Source organism: Schistocerca serialis, chromosome 6 (assembly GCF_023864345.2).
Source record: "Schistocerca serialis cubense isolate TAMUIC-IGC-003099 chromosome 6, iqSchSeri2.2, whole genome shotgun sequence".
Taxonomy (NCBI): Eukaryota; Metazoa; Arthropoda; class Insecta; order Orthoptera; family Acrididae; genus Schistocerca; species Schistocerca serialis.
In genome coordinates this window covers 665,186,628-665,200,431 of record NC_064643.1, presented here as the reverse complement: position 1 = coordinate 665,200,431, position 13,804 = coordinate 665,186,628, and positions in this window count along the sequence as shown.

The window sequence follows — 13,804 nt, the reverse complement described above, 5'->3', positions numbered from 1 at the left end:
TATATTGATGTACAGTGAAGTATCAGCCTAAGGGATGTGTTAGTGTGCTGAAATATAAGGTAATTCATATCGGAATTTATTTACCTACCTTGATTTTACTCCTCATCATAACACCTCTCAGGGTCCTCTCCGTTTGAAGTAAAGTGATTACCGAGTGTCCTTACTGAAAGTACGTTGAAGCCTAGAGCTTTGTTAAATAATGCCTCTTGAACTTATTAGAAAGATAGTTAAAGCTAGTGTGGTAACAGAGTGAGTTAAAGCAAATGTTATTTGTCCAATAATAATTTTCCTATTGAAACTGTTATTTAAAGTGCTGTTACCAACTTCAAACTTTAGGCTGAGTCTTATAAAGTAAATGATCACGTTGTTGTCTGTGGTAAATTCCAAAAGGTGAGTCAGTTTCTTGCAATTTTGTCAACATTGTGTTTCGTTGTAGTAAAAGTGAGAAAGCTGCAGTTGTGAAACGTTACATTCTCATGTATGCCAAGTGTTTGTCTCTCTTGTGTGCATATTAACAGTATAAAGACCACTCAGTTTGTGTAAACCCTGAAAGTGGTAGTGTTTTTCTGTACGTGTTATAATTTTGCAAATAGTTTTTTTTTTTTTTTTTTTTTTGTGCTGCTCCAGTTGTTAGCTTCAATCTTATAACATATGTGTGTCAGAGTTCATTGCACTCGAGAGTTGCTAAGTCTAGGTTGTGTTTGTAGTGTTGTCCATTATAGTTACTTATACCTACTTTCATAAACGAGAATGTTAATCTTTCTCTTGTCTAATTAGGCTGGCGACCGTTTCCCTTATTCTAGGAATAGTATAGCTAGGCAAAATTTTGTTTGTCACTATTCCAATATTAACGTAATTCTGACTCTCATTTCCGATAAGCCACTTCCATTAGGAACAATACGGTCAACTTAACAAAATTCCTCTCAGAGGGTAACACTGCTCTGTTGCTTTGTGCCATAGTTACTTTTACAAAATTGTTTTATATTACAACCTGCTTCTGGCATTGAGGTTATGGTACAATAGTTAGCAGAGAGGGAGTGTTATACGTGGCGCCGCGTGACAGGGCGTTGTTCAGTTTGCACCTACAGACGGAAAAAATTATAAGTAGTTAGCATTTTACACACATTGAGTGAACATAAAACGTCTAGCGGCACGAACCTGTACATAACTTGACAGAACTAGTAGTGAAAGTTCAGTTTAAATAAAAAAAATAAAAGGTGTCAGTACGTAATAATAGCTAAAATGGACAAGAAATTAGAAATAAATGTAGACACACGAGAGCAGAATGCAACCGAGAGCAGTTCAGGCAGCACACCAACAGATGGCATGACGCGCGAGTTAAATTACGTACGTTATCACGCAGACGTTAATAAACAGATCGAAGCTATGTGTGTAGCGCGTAGTAAGCAAGACAATGTAGGCGATGTTGTCGAAGACAGTGGCTATGCTGATGAATCGAGGGATATGTTTGAATCACCAAAAACTGAAAGGAAAGTAGAACCTGCACACGGAAATGCAGCAGAACATAAAAGTGAAAAGAATTCAGATATGATAAATTTGTTAAAAGTGTCTGCACAAATTACAGCACTGGGACAACAAAATGTAGAACAAAGACAGCAATTTGCTGCACAAAATGACAATATTAAGGCACAAATTGCAGCACACAGTGACAATATTAATGCACAAATTGCAGCACAGGGTAGTGATATTAGTAAACAGATTGAGAAAGTTGATGTAAAAGTAGACATTGTGAGTAATGAAATTAAAAACCTCAAAAGCGAAATTATTGTCATCAATGGCAATATTGCCAACATACAAGGACAAATTGATGACATTAACGAAAGATTTGACTCTGAAGTAATTAAAATTCAAGATCAAATTGAACCCTTAGTATGTACTAAGGTTGACGAAAAGGTATTCGGTATTAAATCCGAAATACAAACCGAATGTAACGCGGAATTTGCACAGATTAAACAATCTGTAACAGAAACAAGCAGAGCTCTAACCAAACAGATTCTTACTTGCGAAAAGAAGTGTGAACATAACACTTCACAGATCCAAGGCAAAGTGTATGACTTGGAAAGGAAAATACAAACCGGACCTACACATTTTACTGAAAAAATGCCTTTCAGTAAAATATTAGAGGGCGAGGAAAAATTCGACCCAGCACAGAGACATAACGGATGGCACCCCTTAGACTTTGTAAAGAATTGCGAAAGAAATTTTCCTGAGTATTTGACTGACCAGGAAAAAATTAATGTTGTAATCAGTGCATTAACGGGAGACGCAAAAAGGTGGGGGTTAAATCTTGATACTAACCAGATGTCTTTTGAAACCTTCAAACAAAAATTTATTGACGAATACTGGTCAGAACAAAAACAAGACCAGTTGTGGCGTGAATTTCTAATGGCCAGATTGTATGACATCAGAGGTAGGCAAACCATGAAAGAATTCTGCGAATCATGGTACAGAAAACTGATACATTTGAAGGCTAGAAGAACTGAAGCTGAGATCGTTTGGGTTCTTTGGCAGAAACTGCCTGAGGATTCGAAACGATATGTTGGGAGTACACACAGTAGTTTTTCTGCGTTCTTGGAAAGGGTAGAAGATGAAGATCACTGGCGAAGAAATCGCGAGTACCGTCCCCATAATAACAATAATTATTCGCGAGAAAGTAATGACCAAGCTGAACGACAGGAAAACGGTAGATTTCGTGTAAACACGATTCAAAGAGGTCGTGCGAGAGGTAGAGGAAATTATACGACGCGCGGCAGAGGATACATAGCACGGAATTCCCAAACTAGAGACGAAATGGAAAACTAAAAACCGCGTGTGTTACGGGCCGGATTCACGCGGAAACCGGTTTTGGGCCCAAAGAAAAGATGCCAAATATTAGATTCGAGAAGGAAAGACGTGAACTACGGGGCAGGAAGGTTAAGGGCGCGCCTATAGTAGACGGGCGCGGAATGATACATAGTGGCGTTCCCAGTGCGAAGTCACGTGACCCTTCGTGCTCGGGCCAGCCGTTGTCGAAGCAGCGTACATTGCACTTGGCAGCAGACACAAATGGCAGACGTCGGAACAAGATGGCTGCCGTAGAGAGAGACAGAAGAGGCGGGATCGGACACTTCCGATGGCCAGTTTCAGTAGTAGATGAATGTAGAGATGAAAATAAAGTTAATATGTCATATGATAATGATAACTCGGTATCGGAATCGTGTGAAAAGACTTTTTTAAAGAATGCAAGGGAGACAGAAAAGGCGAGTGGAAAGGAGAACATTTGTACTGTTAATAATGTGTATGAAGTAAAAGACGTAAATGTGGGGGAGGTTGTGATGAATAAAGAGGAAAGGGAGGTAGAATATGCCACGCAAAAGACGTGTGCACAATTAATAATAGGCAAAAATGAGGTAGAGGAGGACGTTAGTAATCATGACATTATGAGCAGTGCAGATGAAATTATTGTTGATGGAAAGGTGTTTAATAGTTTTGATGTAGAAAGGTCTAGTAAGAATTTCGCACGATTACCTGAAAATGACAGCATGGAAGAAAATGAAATGAAAGTTATTGAAGTATGTGACGATTATACTAAGTATGAAGTTAAGGCTGAAATCGTTCAAAGTGATATAACAGAAGTGCCTGACTGTCCAAACGATGTGCATTATGTAGAAAAGGAGTCGGAAAACGAAGTGGCTGAGACATCTAGTGATAATCTGCCTCACTGTCTAAAAGTTGCTTTCCTGCTCGAATCTGATAACGAAATAGAACCTAGTGATAGTTCAGACGAAGGAGAGACGACAGATTCAGATACAGATGAATTTTCGGAGGTCGGCAAACATAATTATACCTTTACAGAAAGAGGTTACGAAAAAATTAACGACATCTTTTCGAAACAAATCCGGAATGTGTAACTGAAACAAAACCGAAAGAGCCGCCGGATGATACTATATTAGGGCGGGCTTTACTAAATGAAATGACAGAAATAAATTTACAGAAACCTAAAGAATGTTCAGAGATAAATATAGTAGACCGTGAACTGTTAAAGATCTGTAAAGATGTAGAGGTCCACAAACCCAAAAAGCCACCTGATATACGATTGAAATCAGTAGGTAATATTTCCTGGAAAGATATTATGGTTGAGCAGGATTTATTATGGGAAGAACAGGAGGTAAAGGAACAGAGAATTATTAAACAAACTATAATACCTGTAAATGTTTGTAACACTGAACTGCAAGTACTTTTAGACACAGGATCCCAAATCAGTGCCATATCAGAATCTTTCTTTAATCATATTTCATGTAATCCAGGGTTAGTAATAATGTCTGTTAGTGGAGTGAAAATTATAGGAGCTACTGGTAGATCCAGCAAGCCCATTCAAAAACAAGTATTGATGGACTTTGAAATAGGAAGCCAAAAATTTGAACATGATTTTTTAGTGGTCCCTGAACTAAGTGCTGAAATGATCCTAGGTATTGATTGGCTAGACAAGGAAAAAGTAATTTTAGATTGTGGTAGTGGAACTGTTAAGATTAATAGGGAAACCGAGACAATAGAAATTAAATTTGAAGGTAACAACCAGGTCCAAGCTGTGAATGTGGAATCCATTTTATTAAAAATAGAATCTGAAAATGATGGTTTATCCCAACTATATGAAATATACCATGTGAGAGGTTTATTGCAGGATGATCAAAAAACTGACAGTCTAAGGGAAATTGTTGGTGTTATCCAAGGAATATCATGTGAACAGAAAGATGATTTATTTGATATCTTGAATAGTAATAAGAAAGTGTTCTCTGATAAACCAGGTGTCGTAAATAACTTTGAATACCGTATGGATATCCTGGAACATGAACCATTCTTTGTCAGACCATATCCAATACCTATAGCTAAGAAAGAGGCAGTACAAGCTGAAATTGATAAAATGTTGGAATGGGGGGTAATAGAAAGAAGCAATAGTGAATACAATAGTCCACTTATTATAGTCAACAAAAAGGATGGAGGTGTAAGAGTAGTCATTGATGCACGAACATTGAATAAAATTGTCAGGAGAGAAGTAGACAGGCCTGAAAATTTAGATGATTTATTACAAAAGTTCCATAATGTGAAATATCTAACCAGTTTAGACCTTACTGCTGGATATTGGCAGATCCCATTACACAAAGATTCTAGAAAATACACAGCTTTTTTGTTTGCAGGAAAATGTTACCAATACAAAGTTGTACCATTTGGTTTGAACACTTCTGTTTCTGTTTTCATTAGGGCTTTGGATTCTGTGTTGGGAAAAGAACTTTGTGCTAGATTGACTGTATATGTGGATGACTTATTGATTGCTACTGATAACTGGGAAGAACATTGTGACCTGTTAAAGAAAACCCTTATTGCTCTTCAAGCAGGGGGCATGACTTTAAAGTTAAAAAAGTGTGAATTTGTGAGACAAGAAATAAAGTTTTTAGGACACATAATAACCACATCTGGGATTAGCAAGGACCCAGGAAAGCTTAATGCTATTGAAAATTGCCCTCCTCCAAAGAACAGGAAACAGTTGAAAGCGTTTTTAGGTCTTTGTGGGTTTTACCGCAAATTTGTGAAAGGGCAAGCTTTTAACAGCCCACATTTGAATGGCTTGTTAAAGAAAAATAGTGTATATATTTGGACATCTGAATGTCAGAAAGATTTTGAAAATTTGAAAACCGAGTTAGTAAGGGAAAACATTTTACATCATCCAGTTTTAAGTGAGCCATTCCACATGATTACAGACAGTAGTGCTTATGGTATTGGTGTTGAAATATTTCAGGAAAACACAGAATCTGGGGAAACTGAACATAATACCATTGCTTTTGCTAGTAGAACTTTAACTAAATATGAGAAAAACTATACTATTTCAGAGAAGGAGGCTTTAGCAATCATTTGGGGATTAAAGAAATTTAGGAATTATTTATGGGGACATAAAACTATAATTCATACAGACCACAAGGCATTAACCTTTTTAAAAAACTGTCGACTGTTTACTGGCAGGTTGAGTCGATGGGCTTTGTACTTACAACAGTTTGATCATGAGATATTATACATTAAAGGTAGTGACAATTATGTAGCTGATGCTTTATCACGGTTGCCTGAGGGTATGAACAACTTACCAAGGGAAGATAATGAAGATGGCAAATTCCATGTAAGATATATTAAGGAGGTTCCAGGTAGGAAAAGAATTGAGCAAATTTGTAAAAGTATGAGGTTCCACCAGAATGAGGATGAAATTTGGAAATCAGTGAAAGTTAATTTTAGTAACCCGAATTACCCACAAATCTGTAGATTTTACAAGATATTTAATGGAATTTTATACAGGAGAAAGAATACCAGCACTGAAGAATGGAAGGTGTGTTGGCCTAGGCAATTTGAGACTGAAGTAATTGATTATTTTCATCTTGCCTTAGGGCATTGTGGTCCCAAGAAATGCATTGAAAAGTTAAATGATGTTGTTGCAATTAATGTAGGTGTTACTAAGAAAGTTACTGAGAGAATAAGATCTTGTGATGTATGTCAGAGGGCAAAAGTAACAAACAAACAAAATCAAGGTTTCATGCAGAATACCGTACCAGAGGACACATTAGAATTACTGTCAGTGGATTTGTATGGTCCTTTACCTAAAACCTCAGGTAATTGGTCTTACATTGTTGTAGTATTGGAAGTGTTCTCCAAATTTATTAAATTATATCCAATCAGGAAAGCCACTGCTAAAGCAGTCTTCAGCAAGATGACTGAGTATTTTAACACCATTGGTAAACCTAAAGCAGTTTTGTCTGATAATGGACCACAGTTTATCTCAAAAATCTGGAAGGAAGGCATGAAGCAACGTGATGTTCAAGTTAAATATATTTCAGCTTACCACCCGGCTAGTAACCCTGTCGAAAGATATATGCGTGAATTAGGAAGGTTAGGTAGAACCTACTGTCACCATAACCATAAGGCTTGGGGCAGATTTGTAAATGACTTTGAAAAGACCATGAACACCTTATACCATGAAACCACAGGTTATACCCCTGAAGAAATTCTGTTGGACCATAAAAGTAAAAGTATTATTGAAGAGATCTTGCAATTCCCCCCTATTGTAGGAATTAACCTGCATGAGAAAAAAGAGTTAGTTAAGAAAAGAATGAAAGAGAAAGCGGCCGCTAGATCTAAGAGGCATGATAATAACCTCAAAACAACTAAATTTAAGCTTGGAGATTATGTTTTAGTAAAGACCCATGAAAAATCTAGCGAAATTAATAATGAAATTTCTAAATTCAAATATATTTACAATGGACCTTTTGAAGTGCAAGGAACTCCACATGCAAATGCTTATTTTCTTGTGTACCCTAGGTCAAGGAAGCCTTTAGGAATTAGAAATATAGTTGACCTGAAAATGTATGTCCACAGAAACCAATAATGAGTGAAATGTACAACCCTCAGGGGGCAATGCACTCTTTGCATTGTCAGGTGCCTGACGAGCACCAGGGACCCGAGTTGTTGCCAGCACTACTTCCGTTTCTTTTCGTGCTGCCAACCTTCCTCTTCATCATTCAGAACTTTTACTATCTTCTTTCCTTCTTCTCTATCAGAGTGTATTGAATAGTGTGGCAATGATGTAAGATATTGTATATTGTTTGTGGACAAGTAAATGGAAAAATAATATGGGTACACTAGAAAATGGCAAAGAATAATGAAAATATAGTGGGTACTGTAAAGGAAAAATGAAATTAAAAAGTAATTGGAAAGAGAAATATGGATGAGAAAAGGTAAGAATATTGAAAAGAAAAGGTAAATGAATGCCATAATATAATAAAATATAAATGTTTTTGAAAAAGAAAGGGGCAAATATGGTGTTGAAAAACTGTATATGTGTTTAAAACTGAGGAGATGAACCTGGCTAAGGTATGTGTAAGGTAGATGTGAGGTATGTGTCTAGTGCCAGCAAATGAGTTGGCAGAAATCACTTGCAATAGGATATGAAATTATTGTCCTGATCTTGATGTATGTAATGACCTAACTGTGTGTGGAAAAGCAATGATAAAGGAGTAGTAAGAAATACTTTATCCTAACTTGATCCTGAATATGACATTAAATTTTTCTCGATTAATGTATATGTTACCTGATTGTATCATTTGAAAAGAAATGGTTTTGTTACCAGTGTCTAATTGCTGTTTCAAAGTTGCAGGTTTAATGTTTTATACCATTAATGCAAATTTTACTAAAGATGTGACAGAATGATGAAAAACCTGGAAATGATGACAATAAACTGCTCAAAAATATGTTGATGGGCAGTAAAACAAGACAAAATAATAAAAATGCTGTGGTCCTGAAGTTGAGGACTACAAAATATGCTATGTGAGCAATAGCCAAAGGGCTTGCCATTGTGGGGCAAGAAGTTGATAAGCGGTCACGAACTGCCAATCCTAGAGGATGGGGGCAGTGTGTCAATTTAAAAATGTGTTTTTTAGTGTTCTTTATCTAAATTGTGTTTTGTGTCTATATGTTATAGGTAAAGACTGCCAAAACCAATAATGGGCAGAATGTGTAACATGGACTGCTAGTGCTGAGGCAAGCAGTGAATTAAGTTAGGTTTTTTGAGCAATATGTTATGAACTGACTATTCTTATTGAAGTCAGTGAAAAGTTATTATAAAATATATATGCAACTTATTTAAATGGATGTAGATGTTTTGAGACTAAGTTTTCTTGGATAACTTAAAGTTTTGGACTGCCTTGTTTTAAAACACTGCAGTGATGATTAAAGAAAGGCTCTGAATAGGTTAGTATGTTTATGTGCAACAAATATTCTGGACTGCTATTAATGAAGAGCAGCTTTATTTTGAAACATCCTTGCCAAGTTGCTTTGGTATTTAAAGAGTCAGTTGGAAAAAGGTTTCCATAGCTGTTTGTGTAAATATTTGTACATATGTGGATGCAAACTGATATTTTCAATATTTCATTAATTGCTGAACCTTGTAAAATGTACTGTGATCATGACTCTACTTGTGTGTCTGAAACTTACATTCCTTTTAAAATTATTGAGAGACAAACTTCTGTTCTGCTAAGTTAGAATGTTCTGTGTTATAGTATATGTGTTTATTCTTTTATTATTTGTTGAAGGCTATACCTTTGCTACTAATATGCAGATTTATTTTGTGTACTGATTGCCTATTAATTGAACTGTGTGTGTATGAAATGAACATGCTTTAAGATATTTTGTGTAATGATGAAAATTAGTTTCCTTAAACCAGTGTGAAATTGAAAATTGCTTTAGATATTTTACTTTGAAAATATTTTGGAAGAAATACATGCAATTTCTTAGTGTATATACTGTATATTTGTAATGTGTGTGTGTGTTTTTTTTTCTCCCAACTGAAGTTGGATGGAATACATTTTTTTTTGCAGCCAGCACCACTTAGGTGTTATGGATGTTTCCTTGAAGTATCCCTGATGGGAAACTTCAACGAAACATGGGGCATGTGTAACACCACAGCTCTTATGCTGTATGGATTCATTTCTTTATTTAATGTTACATTGTTGATCTTTTGTAAATGTGTTTGAATCGATAACATAAAATTGTGTACTCTTTTCTTTGTCAAACTTTGATGTTATGATTTGATTGTATGCTGTGTAACATATCTCTCGTTTAAATGCTTTGACCCATTTGGAGGGAACAATACTTACTGTATATGATTGTAATTTTGTGTGAATAATTTTTGTAGAAATGTCAATATGTGAAAATGTTCTGTTTTATTTAATACATTTGGTTGCTATTATGTAAACTGCTGATCCTCACTTAGGGCTCTTAGTTATTCTGTCTGTAAGAGGTAGTGTGGTTCCCCTTGGAAACGGAACTGTGTAGCACGCGCAAATTGTGGTTGGCCAAGGTGGAAAAGGTGGAACTGATAGTCAGTCGGAGACGAGCAGTAGTCGGAGACGAGCAGTAGTCGGAGACGAGCCACCAGTCGGAAAGGAGCTACCAGTCTGTGCACTGTCAATGTAAAGGTGCATATCATGCTGATTCAGAGAGAGGCTTTTACTGCTTCTTTCCAATGCCTCGGATGGGTGGATAAATAGCTGGATCTATTCTGGAATTTGTATGAATCGTCGCCATGAAGATACGATAAAGTCCGGCAATTCTACCTGTAATTCCACCTACCAACATGCAGTTGCCACCACATTGCGCAATCACTGTAACGTAATACTATATTGATGTACAGTGAAGTATCAGCCTAAGGGATGTGTTAGTGTGCTGAAATATAAGGTAATTCATATCGGAATTTATTTACCTACCTTGATTTTACTCCTCATCATAACACCTCTCAGGGTCCTCTCCGTTTGAAGTAAAGTGATTACCGAGTGTCCTTACTGAAAGTACGTTGAAGCCTAGAGCTTTGTTAAATAATGCCTCTTGAACTTATTAGAAAGATAGTTAAAGCTAGTGTGGTAACAGAGTGAGTTAAAGCAAATGTTATTTGTCCAATAATAATTTTCCTATTGAAACTGTTATTTAAAGTGCTGTTACCAACTTCAAACTTTAGGCTGAGTCTTATAAAGTAAATGATCACGTTGTTGTCTGTGGTAAATTCCAAAAGGTGAGTCAGTTTCTTGCAATTTTGTCAACATTGTGTTTCGTTGTAGTAAAAGTGAGAAAGCTGCAGTTGTGAAACGTTACATTCTCATGTATGCCAAGTGTTTGTCTCTCTTGTGTGCATATTAACAGTATAAAGACCACTCAGTTTGTGTAAACCCTGAAAGTGGTAGTGTTTTTCTGTACGTGTTATAATTTTGCAAATAGTTTTTTTTTTTTTTTTTTGTGCTGCTCCAGTTGTTAGCTTCAATCTTATAACATATGTGTGTCAGAGTTCATTGCACTCGAGAGTTGCTAAGTCTAGGTTGTGTTTGTAGTGTTGTCCATTATAGTTACTTATACCTACTTTCATAAACGAGAATGTTAATCTTTCTCTTGCCTAATTAGGCTGGCGACCGTTTCCCTTATTCTAGGAATAGTATAGCTAGGCAAAATTTTGTTTGTCACTATTCCAATATTAACGTAATTCTGACTCTCATTTCCGATAAGCCACTTCCATTAGGAACAATACGGTCAACTTAACAAAATTCCTCTCAGAGGGTAACACTGCTCTGTTGCTTTGTGCCATAGTTACTTTTACAAAATTGTTTTATGTTACAACCTGCTTCTGGCATTGAGGTTATGGTACAATAGTTAGCAGAGAGGGAGTGTTATAAAATATATACTCTTTTACACCCTCCTGTGCAATATCGTTGACGAATCAACAAGAGTAATTTAAAGTGACGCCGTTCTTAAGCTATTAAAACTGTTTCTTCAGATAATTTACTTTAGCTCCCAATTTCTTTCTTGTTGCTAACTCTTAATACCCACCCACACGGGCTTATAGCGACAAATGTCCTGCTACTACCCTTACGTCAAACGGACTGTAAGGGTCCTAATGACTTTGATTCTAAGCCCATATTTAGTGATTCACGCTGATAGCCTCCTTGATGAACTGGAGTATGTGAAGTTAATATTCGAAGCGGGAAATCTGAAGAAACACCAAGTCAGAATAACCCTACAGCCATTGGTCACGATTGGGGTCTACTGTGTCTATGAACTAACATCTGCTGTTACGAAAGACATGAATCTACAGCAGCCTTTGTGCATTACATAAACATTATATGAAACAAACAGGAAACTTTGGACAAGAATAGTGCACTAAACATCAGTGTACACCACTTTACACTGGAGAATAAAATCTGGGTGAGCAACGTGCTTCACCTGACCAGTCGATGTCTGACGAAAACATCCAATCCAAGGCCAAATTCCAATCGTTATGAAGTTTGTGCCGAGAAATGGAGAAAGTGCATTTGGCATACAGCAAATCAACCACAATCGTGGCTCACACTCAAACAGTTTATATGATCTCTTTCTCACTCAGCTTAATTTTCGCTGTATTGGAATTCAGGGTTCACCGTTTCTAGAAATCTGACACCAGTTATTATTTTTAACGACGATCCCTGTGATCTATTATCGTTGCGTATCCCTTATAGTTGTGATTATTTGTGAAAAATTCGACCGTAATTTCGCCTAAGAAGCATTTATTTTTAAATAACAAAAACACTGAGTATGAGTGTGCGGGTGAAGTGCCTGTTGCGTCATTCGTAATAAAGACATCTTAAATCTTGGAGTATATCATCGATTCACATGCGTTTGGAATCCTAAGGAACAAACGTGTACGGACTGTGGCCCCAAATCAGTAATGGACTCGCCTTGAAAATAGATGTGATATTTTTCACCATTAACACCAACTGAAAATTAATGATGTTTCGATATTGCTACCTGGCTTTTCCTGTTTCGTTGAATGCCACTAGGATCATAAGGTAATACATGGCATAAATTGACAGTATTCTAATGAACTAACATAACAACGTACATTACAGCTGTTCGTTGTGACAGTCAGCATTCAATTTCCATAAATGTTACGTTAAAGAAGCAAACAAACAATATGAATCTGTCATATTGACTGTAGTGGTTATCAGTGCAATACACCATCAATAAATGTTAATGTTCTGTAAATATAAACCTGAACAAAACGTAACTCATTACAACGGACCCAGTGGGAGAAAGTCACATAGATTGAAAATAACAGTTTCCGAAAACAAGGGGGATATACAATTCCAATGTGCTTCTGAGGTCATATTTACCCCAGTGCTATGAGGAGAGTTAAGGACATGGCAACGGATTGTCCACGCATTTTCACTGTCTTCATGGCAGTATTTCAAAAGATGGAATCTATCAACAAAGTTAACTAACAATGGAGAATACAACACCAGCCAATTGTAGTGGCGTGTGCCAGGAGGTGCCATATTAAAGCTCGGTGAGAACTTCCCAAGTGATTTATTTGTTTCCACCACAGCACCCCATTGACCTTGGTCCGCATCACAAGGTCCTGCAATGCTGGGCCACCACCCCAGCGACCCAGTGCTACGCGTTGTGTGTCTGCCTTGTACACCAGTGGAGTGTCGCGTCATCAGGATACCAGGACTTGGCTCAGCGATCTGCATTCCAGCCGACTCAGCACTGCTTGGTGTGAGCTATAGGTGGCCAGCTGCTGCTTCTTCTCGCCGTCGTGGCTGAGAGGCGGCAACGAAAAACACCAGTGATCCGGATCTGCGGCTCTGCGGCCCTCGCCTCGGGGATGCCTCCGGTGTGTGTTGGAAGCCAGGACGACTGCCCACAGTAGCGAGCCATGGAGTGGGCCACTGCACGCTGGCTGGCTGCGGACCCCGCGTCGGCCTCAGGGGGGTCGTACCAATGACCCACTGTGGACTAGAACGCTGGTGCCCCATCTGGTGCTGCGTGTAGCTCGTGGTGTGACATGTCCAGCTGTCCAGGAGAGCTTCCACACTCGAATCAATTTCGTTAGAAAACGACACATATTTGTATTCGGCTGTGCACCTCTGTTTTGCCAAGCACTCCACTTCGCGTCACGTACTCATAACACACTAGGTTGTCCAGTGGGCCCCTTCTGCCAGTGACTTGTGACATGTAAAACAGCTACATATACTCTTTCAGCAATTTGACAGCCTTGTGGCATCTATTCTACTTCGCAACTGTTGGTATGTGTAACTCACAGCAATCCAGTCCTCACCTGGCTGTAACTTGTGCTCAGAATATTGCACAAAACTAACTCTCCCTATCCTAAACGGTGGTGCTGCTACTTTATTCCCCTCTTCAGAAAGACCCGATCCCCAGGTTGACCCTTCACTAGCTCTTAACTTGT